The sequence below is a fragment of the Fistularia commersonii genome, chromosome 14 (assembly GCF_037954325.1).
Source record: "Fistularia commersonii isolate RoL2024-O1a breed Wild chromosome 14, RoL_Fcom_v1.0, whole genome shotgun sequence".
Lineage (NCBI taxonomy): Eukaryota > Metazoa > Chordata > Actinopteri > Syngnathiformes > Fistulariidae > Fistularia > Fistularia commersonii.
Window position 1 is genome coordinate 18,136,786 of NC_141297.1, and position 16,509 is coordinate 18,153,294.

At 43.8% G+C, this 16,509-nt stretch overlaps 1 long non-coding RNA gene across 1 annotated transcript in view; it reads left to right on the plus strand.

Moving 5' to 3' along the window:
- The window catches only part of LOC147227441 (uncharacterized), a 32,832-nt gene extending 18,038 nt beyond the window's left edge, over positions 1-14,794 (plus strand). The window contains exon 3 of the long non-coding RNA XR_015107154.1: positions 7,997-14,794. This is a non-coding gene — a long non-coding RNA (uncharacterized LOC147227441). The remainder of the gene's footprint in view (positions 1-7,996) is intronic.
- Positions 14,795-16,509: the final 1,715 nt, after the last annotated feature.

A 16,509-nucleotide genomic window follows, 5' to 3' on the forward strand; every position in this document is an offset into this window, starting at 1 on the left:
TGTCTGGTCTACTTGGATGACATACCGGTCCATGGTGGCTCCTTTGGTACAGCCTTGGGGGACCTCCAGCGGGTTCTACAGAGGATATCTGCAGCTGGTCGGGTTCTACAGAGGATATCTGCAGCTGGTCTGAAGCTTCACCCCAACAACTGTTGCTTCATGAGAAAAGAGCTGGAGTTTCTGGAGCACAGCGTTGGGGAAGAACACATCGGCACACTGGAGAAATTGCAGATAGTGGGAGACTGGCCAGTCCCCACCAATCTCCGAGATTAAGAGCTTCAATGGGTTGGCATCCTACTACAGGCAGTTTGTACTTGGGTTTTCATGCATTTCTGCACCCCCGTTCCACCTGCTGTGAAAGGACAGTGATTTTTTTTGGGCACCTGAGTGTGGGCAAGCCTTTGGGTCCTTGAAGAAGCCCTTGAGAGAGTTGCCCATCCTTGTTCCCCTGGACCCTAAGCTGCCATTCATCCTTGACATAGATGCCAGCCGGGTTGGGCAGGGAGCTGTGTTGAGCCAGTTGGGAGCACAGGGGGAGAAAGTGGTGGCATATTTCAGTAAAGGTTTCAACAAGGTGGAACGGCGTTATTGTGTGACACACAAAGAACTCCTCGCTATTGTGAGAGCAGTAAGCCACTACCAATATCATACAATATCATACTTCTATCATACTATTGTGCACTCCTTACCTCACTTGTTACTAAGACACTTATAGTTTTATCACTGCTTACTAAGACACTTTATAGTTTCACTGAGACACTTTATAGTTTATAGTTTATTTTTATTTCTAATTCTGCCTTTCTTTTATTATTTATTACTGTTATATTTTTCTGTAACTCTGGCACAGCAATTTCCTTCGGGATTAATAAAGTTGTTCTTATTCTTATTCTTATTCTTATTCTTATATTGTTTGTGCGGCCTACCCTTCACTGTCCCAACTGATTACTGTCCCCTCGAGTGGTGAATGTCCTTCAAAGAAATTGACATGCCAATGCTGACGCCATGTCCTGGTGCCCTTGGGCTGTTGGTACTGTGACAAGAGAGAGTCTTTCGAGAAAGTGCTCCATGCAGGAGAGCAAGACCCCATGCAGGATGGAGAAGGGCCTACCTGTACAGAGATGCAGGTTGTTGAGGCACTTGACTGAAAAGCACAGCAGGAACGGGATGCTAACCTGAGACTAGTGCTGCAGTGGGTGGAGTCAGGACAGAGGCTATAGTGGAATGACGTTGCTGAGTGTTGACCGGCAACTAAAGATCTGCTTGCAAAGTATGAGGCTAGCCGGTTTTATTTATTGTTTTATTTATTTTGCAATCATATACAATTTATATTGTGTCCCAGTTTAAGTTATCCAACCTCCAACAAGGATGATTACCAGCATCTCATGAATGCTCTCTTCCTGTGTGAGAGGGCAAGCTTAGATGATTAGGATTGGTCAATAAAGACATTCTTTTCTTGGTAAAGCTCCAGTTGTATATCCAACTTTGTTTTCATCAGGTGAGAGTTATGTTTCAGATCGGGACGTTGATATCAGCCAGTGCTCATCGGCAGGCTAAAAGTCGCTGGGTTAAAAAGGTGATTGACAAAGATCTTGAACTAAAAAAGCTAGAGTTACAGCATGACTTGGAGTTATGAATATTGGAATATGAAGCTCATGAGTGGGACCATGGCAGGGAATTCCAACGTGAGTGAGTTTGAACTAAAAAAAACTTGAGCTGGAAATCTGTCAAGAAATTCACCATATCTGTCTGTGCTTCCTACTCCCGGATCACAACCTGCTTTTCCTATTCGGTCCCCTGCTGTTTTTTTTCTGCCTCAGTAAGTTATGCTGATTCTGCTCCTCCAATGGGTGATCGTGGCCCTGTGCCTTAACATGCTGCATCCCATCAGGAAGTGCTGACTCAGCGAGCTTGTTTGTTCCATTGCCGACTCCTTTGCCTACTCCCAATCTTGGTAGCAATCTTAGCAAATGCTTCTGCTTTGTTTTGGCCGCTAGGTGACCCAACACTGGATGTCAGTAGACATGTTCTCAAAAATTCTGATGTACTCACTAACTTGTCGGATTTTCTTTCAGATTTGCCAGACTTTCATGTTAAGGAAGTGCAGAGGGTGATCAAGTCTTACTCCAATTTATTTTCAGATATCCCGTCTCAGACTCGCGTCCTGAGCCACGATATTGACGTGAACAGTCACCTATCAAACAGCACGCTTATCATGATAACCCGGTAAAAAGGGTAGCGATGGCTTCTGAGGTCCAGAATTTAGTGGATCATGGGTTAGCGCAACCCAGCTCCACCCCATGGAGCTCCCCATGTATCCTGGTGCCAAAACCAGATGGAAAAGGTCATTTTTGTACAGACTTCAGAAAAGTCAATGCAGTTACCAAGCCTGACTCTTTTCCACTCCCCCGTATGGAGGACTGTGTGGATCAAGTTGGTGACGTTTGGTACTAAGATCGACCTACTCAAAAGGTTTTGGCAGGTCCTGCTTATGTCTCATGCTGCTCAGATTGAACGTAGCCCAATGTGAGTTAGGTAAAGCCACTGTCACTTACCAAGGTAAGAAGGTTGGGCAAGATCAGGGTCATCCACTTGAGGCTAAGCTCGCAGGCAATTGAGTTTCCCACTCCCAAGACTAAATGTTGGGTCCACCAGTTCTTGGGAATGGCTGGCTACTACCGTAGCTTCTTTCGAAACATCTCAGATGTAGTCTTGCCACTGACTAATCTCCATTAGTCAGTGGCATGGAGGGAAGTTGCATGGAGTTGCATGGAGTTGGGAGACTAGCCCCGCTATTGCATTGTATGATAGATTTACTTGTCGTTGCATATTGAAGTGAATGAAATTTATCCGACGGAATTTATCCGTCTACATTCTTGCTCATAGTTGCCCACAGGCAAATAAATGATTCCAAGCCTGCTGCTATTTGGTCTGCTTGTTTATATTCATTCGGAACCCCCCGAGGTATGCCAAAAGAATCTATATAGGTGGTGTTGGGGGCTACAGGACTGTAAGTTTCCGACCTTTGGTTCCCAATTGCGAATTTGTTGTGGTATCATCTTCCTGGAGTAAAGCCTCTATCTGGTTTACTGCTATGGGGATCACAGACGGGATTTCAGTTAAAGCTATAATAATGCATGTACCTGTCCAATTGTGTGGTAAGATTGGGTATAATGCTGTCTTCCCACAGTACCACTACAGATTGTTCCTGGCCACTGGGAAAGAGTTATAAGTGCTAATCTGATTTATAATCTGATAATAATCGACGTGCACTGGGCAGCGGTAAGATTTCCCACATCTGTGTTGCCAATTGTTCATTGGATGCATGTATGATTCATTTGGGTCATGATCAACGCTGGGGGCGGGGAGAGATCCTTTTTCAGTATGTAAGTCTAGCACACACTGTTGATACGTTTTGCTCGAAAACAAGGAGGGGACCATCAATACTTGAGGTTTGTAAGTGCTACAGTAAAAAGCACTTCGAGCCATGTCATTTTGTCTTTGGAACCTGCTATTGTCTTTGCCAATTTCATTTTCAGAACCCGGTTGGCTCTCTACGAGTCCCTGACTTTGGGGGCTGGTACACTGAGCCATACTTTTGTGTGATATCGAAATGCAATTCTACCTGTCTCAAATGTTCATTCTTGAAATGTGTGCCATTGTCAGTCGAATTTCTCTAGGGAACCCGTGGTACGGCATGTAATGTTGGATCAAACCTTTAATCACGCAGCTGGAATCTTCCTTTTTGGTGGGGAATGCTTCTACCCACCCGGAGAAGGCGTCCACTATTACCAACATATATCGATGACCTCGCATTCTTTTGTCTCTTACCATATCGGTGTAGTCAATCACTATTGTGTGTCCTGGAGCATTTGGTGGTGGAAACAGACCTTTCTTTATCTTTACTCCTGGTTTAGGGTTGTATTGGCCGCATACTATGCACCCGTCCAATGTTTCTTTTACCTTTTGTTTCAAATATGGCAACCACCAACCCCTGAGCCTCCTTATTGTTTCTTTTTTGCACACATGAGTTTGGCCGTGAGCTTCTTGAATTACCCAGTGTGGAGCTTCCAAAGGGAGCACCATTTCTCCCATGGGTGTCTTCCAGAATCCTTCGTCATTTTTTCTTGCTCCATGTTCTGCCCAAACCAACTTTTCCCATGGAGTGCCTGGTTCTTGTAGCTGCTTTAGTCGGTCAGGGTCCATGCTTATCCGAGAGCTTTGTTCTATCTCTATTTGGGAGGCTCCCTCCGAAGCCTCATTCAGCATTAGCGGTAGTTCATCTTCCGTCGCAAATCCTGCAACTAGTTTTGCGTGTCTGTCCGCCTGTTCATTTCCTTGCGATTCTTCATCTAACCCTCCAGTGTGGGCTGTAACTTTTCTGATTGACAGTTCTTCTGGTTCCAAAATGGCTTGAGCCAACTGAGTTATTAGATCTCTGTGTCTGCATGGTGAGCCTGTTGATGTAGTCCAGCCAGTTCTGAACATTCTTGAAAATTCTGTATGGCATAATCCATCCACGTATTGGGAATCTGTGCAGATTTCTCCTCTTTGGCCTTTGAGCTCTATGAGTGCTTCCACCATGGCCTTTAGTTCTGCTCTATGGGCTGAGTGTTTCTCATCCTCTTTCAGCATTTGTGCTTTAACCACCTGCCATGCTCCTTGTCTTCTTTCCACAATTGCATAGCCTGTTCTCAATTCATATTTCCCATCAGGCTTGCGGTGGCAACAGCCATCGATGTACAGTACTCTTCTATCACCTGGTAGTGAGTCAGCTCGGAGGTCGGTTCAAAACTTTATGTCTTGGCTCACAATTGGGGCGCATTCATGTAATGGAAACGGCGAGGTCTCATCTGCCAGTAAAACGTCAGGTGTTTGGAATGAGACATTTGGTTTCAGCCTTATTTTGCTTAGTTGCCTTTTCCTTAATGCTGACATGGAGAAGGCTGTGGACTCCAGGAACGCTCACACTCTGTGTTGTCTACACTATCAGTGGGTGATGCATTGTCATATGTTCAGTTTTTTCAATTGCTTTAGCAATGCTGCCGCTGCTCTTGTGCAGACAGGCTGCGACAGCTCAGCAGGATCCAATTTTGAGCTGTAGTAGATTAATACTGCTCTTTGATCTTTTGCCTGTCCACTCCCTCTCTGCTGAAAAAGAATGGCATTAACAACGCCCTCAATTTCAGCCACTTCCAAACAAAAGGGTTTGGAATCATTTGGCATGGGAAGGGCAACGGCTTGGCTAATCAGGCCTTTAACCTCAATGAAATGCACCTCCATTTCCTGAGTCCACTTAAGAGGGGCAGAGAGGTTAGAGTATACCATAACCGGTTAAAGTATACCCTAGCCGGTTAAAGTATACCATAGCCAGTTTGATAGAAGCTCGGCCATCATCTGTCTCAAGGGGGCCGTTTGATTCACAAAATCAGGAATGTGGTATCTGTGATAGTTCAGGAGTCCGAGGAATCCCATCATGTCTCGGACTGTCTCTGGCCAAGCATATTGTAAGATTGAGGTCATTTGGGTGGTTGTAAGTGAAAGCCCTGCTGGAGTAGGGAGGCGTCCGAGGAATACCACTGATTGACAAACACACTGAAGCTTCTTCCTAGAGACCTTGTAGCCACGGTCTGCTAGTCGTAAAAGGATGTTTCTGGTGGCTTTTAGACATGATTGGGGATTTGTAGCCGCGAGTAGGATGTCATCCACATATTGGATGACCTCAACGTCATCAGGGAGTTGTATATCATTCAACGAAGCACGTAGGCAACGATTGAAAATACCAGGAGAGTTATCCATGCCCTGGGGGAGTCGAGTGTACGTATACCTTTTATTGTCGTATGTAAACGCGATTTGGTCCCAGCTGTCCTCATGCAGTGGGGCGCAGAAAAAGGCACTGGATAAGTCGAGAACTATAACCATGTTTGGGCTGGCGTTACGGCGTTAATAACCAGTGGATTAGGAACTGGTTCTAGACCCGTTATGTACTGTGCATTAACTTCTCTTAAGTCGTTTACCATTCGCACGGTTCCATCGGTCTTTTTGACTGGCAACAATGGGGTGTTTGAGGCTGAATTTGTGAGAATCAATACTCCAGCTTCTATCAAACTGGTTATGGTATCACAGATTCCCTCCGCTGCTTCTGGTTTAAGCGGATATTGGCCCTTATAAAATATGTCCTATTTGAATGCAAGCTTGACAGGCAGGGTATCGATCATCCCTACGTCAAAACTACCCTCAGACCACACATAGTCAGGGATCCCTGATAGCATGGCTTCCGCGGCAGGGTGGTCAGTTTTCTCTCGTTCATGGTATCTCTCTAGAATCTAGGGAGATCTGGAGTCTAGATCCATATCCTGTGTTGTGGAGTCATTTGTAGTCTCCGATATGATGCGATAATATGCTGTTGACGGAGAATAGACAACATTTAGTATCAGGGTAGGCACCCAGTCAATTAACAAAGACGCTTGTTTAGTCATGGGTCCTAAATTCTTGGCCTCGCCTTTGATGTTTGATAAGAGCAAGCAATGTGGCACAGCTGTATCGGACATACGGTACCATTCCATTTGTTCAAGTGTTAATTTAACAATCGCTGCTACTCCCGGCTCCCCCATGATGATGTCACCCATATGCAACACAGGTGGAATTTGGTCAGCGGCTGCAGCCCATCGCTTCACATAGGTCTCATCGTCCTCCCTGGTATAGTACATTGTTACATGCGGGGGATCTGGCGGTGGGCCATATGTGCCCATTTCCATGATCCACGGCTTCCAGCGATTAAAAAGTAGAAAGTAGTCCTGGATGTTCAGCAGTCTGCTGGTAGAAATTGATCGGAATGTCTTTTCAGGCGACATGTGTTGGGGAAGCTGGAGGCAGAAAACCCTTCTTAGTTTCTAAGGCTTTATTTTGCGTCTCTTTCAATTGGAGTTACATCAACAAGTTCTGTGTTGTGTCATGGTTGGCTATGATCTTTTCCTGTCTGTCCGTATGTCTGTCCACAGCATGGGTCACTTTCATAGAGAATTCTGTCCACTCGCATCCCATCAACAGGGGGTCATCTGATACCGCATCTGGCAAACCATTTAGCACTGCCGTCCAGAACCATGCTACCGCAACATCACCTGGTGGGCCTTGTGGGCAAACACTCACTGCGGACTCCCAGTCTTCCGCAGCTCACATCAAGACGACCACGCCCGACTCGCCTTCTTTTGGGGAATATTTGATGGCAGCGGCATGAGTCCAATTCCGAGGGAATGCCTTAGAATGGCATTATGGAGGGTACTTTGCACCTGTCTCAGTGGTGTTTGATGTCCCAAAGCACTTGTGCCAGCTTACATTTCCATATCAGAAATTATGGAAGCGGTAACTCCACAAGCAGCCAGGATCCTGCATACGTCTCCCAGGGCCAGGCTAGTTCCCATAGTGACATCCATTAATTTGGTGATCCAGGCTCCCCCACCTTGGCCAATAGGGGTCAGTCTGGCTGCTATAGCGGCCACATCTGTCATTGCATAGGGCTTATGACATTCTTGGCCCTGATTATCTATCACTAAGGGCATCATATCGAGTTTTCCAGGTTCCGGGGTATTATTCCCAGATGGGCATGCTCTGTCCGAAATGCAGCCTTAGGGCGGCTCTGTCTCTCCAAGCCTGCCTTGGGGGGGCACGGAGCAGTGTCTCCCTGTGCCGGTCCCAAGCCCGGATAAATGCAGAGGGTTGCGTCAGGAAGGGCATCCGGCGTAAAACTTTTGCCAAAACCAAACATGCGAGTCAACCATAACTATACCATACCGGAATCGGTCGCGGAGCGGGTTAACAACGACCGGCATTGGTACTGATGACCTACAGGATACTAATGGAAATTGGGCTACTGTGGGTTGAAGAACAAGAACAAGAAGAAGATGATGAGTGCATGTGTTACTTCTGCTAGTAATGTCTGCTAGAAGCAATGTCTGTTGTGTTTTCCCTGTTCCTCTCTCTCTCCCTTCTCTGATTCCAGGTGGGCGTGTGTGGTTGTGTGGCGGTGAGGCAGACAGGTGGAAGCAACTGACAATCAGCAAACAAGGCGCAGCTGATTGGCCACACCCTTCTTGTGCAGCTTAAAAGCCGCACACACCGGATGACTCATTGCCGGAACGTCACATTCCACAGCTAAGATCACCGGATTACACCTGCAGCCACCTGGACTGTTCACCTACTGGATCCTCCTCGCCAGCTCAGCTTCTGTCCGTCAGAACCCCTGGATCATTCCACCTGTCTGCTACACCGTCATCCAACTCCGCCGCCACACACTGTGCTCTGCCTGCCTGAAACCCCCAGCCTCACTCACTGCCTTCCCACCAGTTGAGTACCATAGGTTCGTTAAGATTAGGAATCCTTGCATTACTAGATTTGTTAGGTTGTTCGTTCGCCTGTTTGTTCGTAGCCCGTCCGATAATTGATAACGTTTGTTTTATCGCCACTTTGATGGTGACTAGCTTTAACGCTAGTGGACTGACCTGTTTGTTAGCCTGTTCACTAGTTTTGCTAGTTGTCCTTTGTCCCTTATTCAGTTCTTGTTTGGCTCCATTTCTGTTTGTATTTTGGCAGCCATTAAATATTTTTCACTAATTTCTGAGTCCTGGTCGTGTCTTGTTGCTCCACACCTGAGTCTTTGAACCATCCGTAACAGCGTGTTCAGAAGCAGAGAGAGGAGGAAAGGAAGGAGCCTGGGACTGAGAATAGGGATTTTGAATATTGGAACTATGACAGGAAAGGTAGAGAGTTGGTCGACATGATGCAGAGAAGGAAGGTGGATATACTGTGTGACCAGGTGGAAAGGTAGTAAGGCTAGAAGCTTAGGAGGAGGCTTTAAGTTGTACTATTATGGTACTGACAAGAAGAGAAATGGAGTAGGAGTTATCTTGAAGGAGGAGTTTGTTAGGAATGTCCTAGAGGTGAAAAGAATGTTGGATAGACTTATGAGTCTGAAACTGGAAATCGAAGGTGTGATGCTCAATGTTGTTAGTGGCTATGCCCCACAGGTGGGATGTGAATCTGAAGAGAAGGAGAAGTTCTGGAATGAGTTGGACGAAGTGATGCAGAATATTCCCAGAAATGAGAGAGTGGTAATTGGTGCAGACTTCAATGGACATGTTGGTGCAGGCAAAAGAGGGGATGAAGAAGTGATGGGCAGATTGGGTATCCAGGATAGGAATGCAGAGGGACAGATGGTGGTAGATTTTGCAAAAAGGATGGAAATGTCTGTAGTGACCACCTTTTTCCAGAAAAAAACAGGAACACAGGGTAACTTATAAGAGCGGAGGATGGAGCACGCAGGTAGACTACATCTTGGATAGACGAGGTAACCTGAAAGAGATCAGTGACTGCAAAGTAGTTGTAGGTGAGAGTGTAGCCAGACAGCATAGGATGGTGGTTTGTTGGATGACTGGTGACAAGGAAGATGCAGAGGACAAGCATTGGAATACACTGGGTATATACATCTGGATAAACATTCCCTTTTAGTCAAATATATCCGGCCTAATATTGATAAATCTCTTTGGAGCCATATATTCAATTTAGCTTTACTTTGATTCAGTTTAGATTCAATGTTCCTGGATTGCTTTAACTTTTGGTCCTTATATAGGAAAATGCTCAAGTATTTTATTTCTGATTTGATAGGAACATTGCTGATTTCCTTTAGTGGCGAGTCATGCAGCGCAAGAAGTTCGCATTTCTTTAAGTTTAATGACAATCCTGAAGCCTTGGAGAATGTTTTAATTTTTTCAACGCTTATTGGGACTTGATGTTCATATTGTATAGACGAGGTAACCTGAAAGAGATCAGTGACTGCAAAGTAGTTTTAGGTGGGAGTGTAGCCAGACAGCATAGGATGGTGGTTTGTAGGATGACTCTGGTGACAAGGTGGATGAAGAGGACAAAGGCAGAGCAGAGGACAAAATGGTGGAAGCTGAAAAGGGAGGAGTGTTGCATGGTTTTCAGGGAGGAGTTGAGAAAGGGCCTGGGTGGTCAGGGTGAGCTTCCAGATGATTGGACAACAGCAGCTAGGGTTATCAGGGAGACAGGTAGAGGAGTACTTGGTGTGTCATCTGGAAGGAAAGTAGATAAGGAGACTTGGTGGTGGAATGAGGAAGTGCAGGAGTATATACAGACAAAGCGGTTAGCAAAGAAGAAGTGGGATACTGAGAGGACTGAAGAGAACAGACAGGAGTTCAGGGAGATGTGGCAAAAGGTAGAGGTGATTAAGGACAGAGGGGGAAATGTATTGACAGATGCGAGAAGAGTGATGGGAAGATGGAAAGAGTACTTTGAAGAGCTGATGAAGGTGGAAAATGAAAGAGAGGCAAGGGTAGAAGAGGTGACTACTAATCTTTGCTACTTTGTGGTCTACAATAAAGTGAGGAAGGCATTGAAGAGTGGAAAAGCAGTCCTGATGATATACCTCCTGATGATATACCGGTGGAAGTGTCTAGGAGGCAGTGGTAGATTTTCTGACTAGATAATTCAACAGGATCTTAGAGAGTGAGAAGATGCCTGAAGAATGGAGTCAAAGTGTGATGGTGTCTATTTTTAAGAATAAAGGGGATGTGCAGAATTGTGGCAACTACAGAGGGATAAAGTTGATGAGCCATACAATGAAGTTATGGGAAAGAGTAGTGGAAACTAGACTGAGAGCAGAAGTCAGCATTTGTGAACAGCAGTATGGCTTCATGCCTAGGAAGAGTACTACAAATGCAGTATTTGCTTTGAGAATGCTAATAGAAAAGTACAGAGAAGGTCAGAGGGAGTTGCGTTGCGTTTTTGTAGACCTAGAAAAAGCATATGACAGGGTTCCAGGAGAGGAGCTCTGGTATTGTATGAGGAAGTGGAGGTGGGACTCCATCAGGGATCAGCTCTGAGCCCCTTCTTGTTTGCAATGGTGATGGACAGGCTGACAGATGAGGTTAGACAGGAATCCCCATGGACCATGATGTTTGCGGATAACATTGTGATCTGTAGTGAGAGCAGACAACAGGTAGAGGAAAATCTAGAGAAGTGGAGGTATGCTCTGGAAAGGAGAGGAATGAAAGTTAGTCGCAGCAAGACAGAATATAAGTGTATGAATGAGGGGAACTCGGGTGGAACAGTGAGGCTACAGGGAATGGAGATCAAGAAGCTGGCGGATTTCAGGTACTTAGGGTCAACAGTCCAGAACAACGGAGAGTGTGGAAAAGAGGTGAAGAGACGGGTCCAAGCAAGTTGGAATGGGTGGAGAAAAGTGTCGGGGGTACTATGTGATAGAAGACTTTCAGCCAGAATAAAAGGAAATGTGTACAAGACAGTTGTGAGACCAGTGATGATGTATGGACTAGAAACTGTTACAATGACCAAAAGACAGCAGGCAGAACTAGAGGTTGCAGAGATGAGGCTGTTTAGGTTCTCTTTGGGAGTGACCAGGATTGATAGGATCAGGAATGAGTCTATCAGAGGAACAGCACATGTTAGATGTTTTGGAGAGAAGGTCAGAGAAGCCAGACTGAGATTGTTCGGTCATGTGCAGAGGAGGGATAGAGAATATATTGGTAGACGGATGCTGGAATTGGAGCTGCCAGGCAAGAGGTCTCGCGGAAGACCAAAGAGAAGATTTATGGACGTGGTGAGAGAGGATATGAAGGTAGTTGGTGTGAGGGAGGAGGATACGGAGAATAGGGTTAGATGGAGAAAGTTGATTCACTGTGGCGACCCCTGACGGGAAAAGCCGAAAGAAGAAGTGAGAGTAACCTCCGCTTATTGCTAGTCCCTTACAAGTTTCTCACTAACTTCAAACTTTCTTTCTGCTGCTCCATCGCTGTTTTTGGCTGCATATTTCACTACTTCCAGCTTGTAACCTGCAGAATATGAGTTTCTTTTCTGTGCCATTATTGTTCAGCCCTTCTCAGTTGTTTTTGGAAGTTACTGGGAATGTCGAAATGATCACTTTTCATAGGTACAGAAGAGCAGTAGAATATCTGCTTTTTTATTAAACAGGGCATTAGAGAGTGAGAAGATGCCTGAAGAATGGATCCAATTTGAAGAGTTGATCCAGTTTGGGTGCCTCAGAATTGTGTCTCTACTTTTTGCAGATGAAGCAATTCTGTTGGCTTCATCAGTCTATTAAACTCCCAACAGTGTCCAAGATCCGAAGGGGTCTAGGACATTAGATGTAAAACTCTTCCTTTTCTCGCCTTGGATAAAAGCTTCTGCCAAGTAACTGTAATGTAATGTCTTTCAAGAAACCAAAGGAAGTCCAGTTACCATGGTAAGATTTGACAACAGTATGTGCTGGTGGGGCTGTGCCAGGACTGGTGAGGTCAACATGCTCAAAAAGTTCGTTAGGAAAGCCTGCTCGGTGGTGGGACTCAACCTGAACCTCAGTGGTAGGGGGGAGGGTGAAGTACAAACAGAGAGCTATCCTGGACAATCCTTCCCAAACCCCAGGGCGACAAGCTGTGGCTGATGGGCAGCTCTTTCAGCCAATGGTTATCCCACCCCGATGCAGAACTGAATGCCTTAGACCAAGAGTGTCAAACTTGCAGCTTGCGGGCCGCAATTGGCCTGCGGGCCACAAGTTTGTGACGGTAGTTTGCCCCTGCCCTGAGGTTGATATGTGTGGCACTTTACAGTGTTGTGTAAACCCAACCTACCAATCACGGTGGGGTATATGGCTCTTGGGGTTGGCACATTGGCCAGCCTTGATGCAAGCAGAGAAACATTTCTCAATGAGCGAAAGTTACAGCAGCGTTGCGATGGCGTGCTTTCTTCCGTGCCTGGCTGGCTGCCTTGTCACTATTGGGCATATGCAGACATTCGTCCCAGTGTGCTGCGTTCACAACACTTCAAAAAAAAGTTTTTTTTTAAGTTGCTTCCCAGTGTGACATTATACATATATAAGTGGACACACATCCATAGCACTTAGAGACTTAACATGAGGCCAGACAAAATAAATCAAAGTTATGCGTGTGCGGCGGGATAAAGGAAAAGTAAGGAACTCAATGCAGCCAAATGTAGTCTATGGTCACATAGCGACACCCGTCTATTGGCAATAACATTCCCCGGAAATTCTGACCAATTATAGGGTCGCACCGTTATTTGTGGGTCATTGTATTTTTAATTGCATCACACAATTTGCATTGTATTTGCATTGCCTCTCACAATGAACATTACATATATGATGATTATATGATGTACTTGTAGTCAAAACAAATTACATCAATAACAGCAAAAAGGAGTAAAAAAGAAGATTGCTACTGGGCTTTTATCCACCGACCATGATGCTGCGGTTACAAGAAAAAGAAGTAATGTTCTCTATGCGTTGAGACGTTCTCCATGAGTCTCTACATTGCATACAGACACTTGAATCTGAATACAACAGATATAGAAGACTGAAAAAAACACATTTTGTCGCTGACTAGAGAAATACTATCATTAATATTATTATTAGTATTAGTAGTAGTAGTGTCATTATTAATATTTACTGATTTATTTTTTCTTATTAATTCTTAATTTGATTATTTGTGTTTTCATCTTATTTTGTTAAGAAATTTAAATGAAGAGATTTAAGAAGAGAAGATTTGAATTTTTTAACAAAACTTTTCTTGTTGAAAACCTGATGTGGCCCAGCCTCACCGAGACTCTGCCTCCAACGGCCCCCAGGTAAATTAAATTTGAGACCCCTGCTTTAGACGCTACTTTGTGCCCATGGAGCATCAGACTGTATAACAGCAGTCTGGACGGCACACAACTCTGACCAGCTAGAGGTGTATCTGTGCTACCACAACTCCACTACGTCACCAATTCATTCATGTGTCATGCTCCAATGCTGTTGTCTTTTTTATCCTATTTGGTCTCAGGCCACTTGCTTCCTGCCTGTTTTTGTTGATTGTATTCTTGTTATTGTCATTCTGTTTATGTTGTTTAGTTTCGGTTGTCTATTTTCACCCTTTTTGTCTTTTTTTTCCCCATTCTGTTGTCTATTCTTATCCTCAATGTTGTTGCTGTTATTGTTCTCTCTGCTGTCTATTTATTTGTGGATGTCTTTTGGTTTTTCTTGTCTCTATTTATATTCATATTTATTTGACACTTATAACTGTTACGCTGCTGTGACAAAAGAATTTCCCCTATAGAGATCAATAAAGTTTATCTTATCTTGTCTTTATTTATCTTAACGATAGACCACGACCTTCATAACAATCTGAAAAGACATTTCCTTTGACTGTGGAGTGCATAATTCACACACTATAGGTAAAGCTTAATGGTATCCATTTGATAACAAAAAAAAACATAATCTGACCGGATGGTCAGGGCTGGGATGCCAAACATAAGCAACACTTGAATAACTGTTGTGAAATTATCGTCCCCGCAAAAGGCAACAAAAGTCTGTAATCAAGATTGGTAGAATATTAACAAATATTGATCATAGAGGACAGAATTATTTTATTTATCAGTGGTTAACTTCTCAAGATTATATAGTAATCTCCCTTGAATTAAAACACCAAACTCTGTTGGCATATATAACAGTTAGCTGGCAAAAGGTACTGGTGGCAGCTCACTGCTTTTTGTAAAAGGGAAGGCATTATCCCCTTGTGTACCAAATTTTCCCAAGTTGAGAACACTGAAGGGAAACTGACACACACCCATCCAGGGCTTTTAATGGCCTGAGGACAATTTTCTGATCTTCAATGTCATAGCATAACTGTATCATGTGGATGCAGGGGAGAATTGAACCTGACTGTATGGAATAACTGTCCATTGAGAATTTTGAGTCACGTAAAAAGAAAAATTTACTTGCTAAAGAAACCATAAAGGAATGTGGAATGGAAAGTACCTGGGACAGTTTTTACACTCAGGGAATCCACAACTATATAGAGGGCAGTGAGATGTAATCCAGCAGCCTCAACATATTGATAACATTTACTCCTACCAGGGATTGCATAACTTTGTCTAGTTTCAGCCCTTTGTCAGCCTAGGAGCTGCTGGATAACTAGACAGAACGAACTTTAAAAGGTCTCATAGCATGGATACAAAAACTGAAATAAGTTTTTAGCCTTATCATTTAATTGTAATCCCAGCCAAAAAAACAAAGGTTTTGGAATAAGATTAATGCCTCAAACATATAAATCCACAATGCCAAAAGTTGGCATAGCCAAGCCCTCATATATTCTTAATTTCGGTATGCCCAAGTCCCTGTTATTCAGACATCCATGAACACTGAATCAAATAACAATATCTGATCAACCCACAGTGCAACGAATTAATGATTCATCAAGCTATTTACAGAAGCAAGTGGTTTTAATTATAGACTTGAAGTGTTTACAGTCAGATTACACAAATTTTCAAGCAAATACTTGAAAATTCTCTGTAAATAGATCAAATTTCAAAAGTCTACTGTATCTGTTAAGTATTTCAAGTGACGCTGTCCCCATGAGTTGTACACTCCCTCCACAACATGTTTGGATATTGGCTGTCTGACCAAGATCAGCAGTGCTGATCTTATTTAGAGCCCAAGATACAGCCTCTGATCTCTCCAGTGAAGAAAGCAGTTAAGAGATTGACATGTAACTCCCAATGAAGACCTTTGATTTTGAAGTCACACTGCACCAGTAAGAGGTGTACAAATTGCGGACTCAAAGCCTCTTATTATAGTCTGTGCATTTGGGAGCAGAGAGGTTGTCAAACTCATTAGAATTAAAATGCGCCTGGCTAATATTGTTTCAGAGGATAAACAATACTTTTAGAATTTTGGAAGATATAGTGTACAAAAGATACCCAAGCAAAGAACTTAGTCTTTAAACAAGATTGACGCGGATGGTGGGTTGTCAGTTAAGGAAGGAGACCTAGGTGCAAAGAGAGAATAGTGGGTAGATCTTTCCAGGGTTCAAAAGGGGCTCTTTACAGATGTCTTTAAGGAAATCAATACAAGGTGATAGCCAAAAAGAGTGACAACCAGAAGAAACATAGGAGAGCAAATATCTGTAGAGGTAACCAGACTTTGACAACCAGGGAGAAACTATAATAGAGTTAACCCTCATGTTATGTTAAGGTCAATTTGACCCATTGGGTCAATAGGTGAAATGGGTCAAATATGAGGGTTAAATAGGTCTCCAAAAATTAATAGTAAGTTAAATTGAAGCTTCCCAACCCATCACTCACTACAGGAAGGACTAAATTAATGAATGTATGAATTGTTTTTTTTCTTATCTCTTCTCATTTGTACATTTGTTTAGTGATACTGCAGGTGCATTTTTTGAAGTGAATTTGTGAATGTTTGAAAACAGTACAAAATGCAGCTTAATTAAAAAAACAGTATCTCCCTTCCTGCCCTTGTAATTTGTTTTCTTCTGTTTTTTTTTTTTTTTGCTGAGTGGAGAAAAGTGCAGTTGCATCAAATGTGTTCCATTAGTGCTGCTGTTGCATTGTGCTGGCACATTGTGGCATTCATGTGCTTGCATACCGGACTGGCTGAAGTAACACAGCAAACTGTCCATTGTCAGAGCT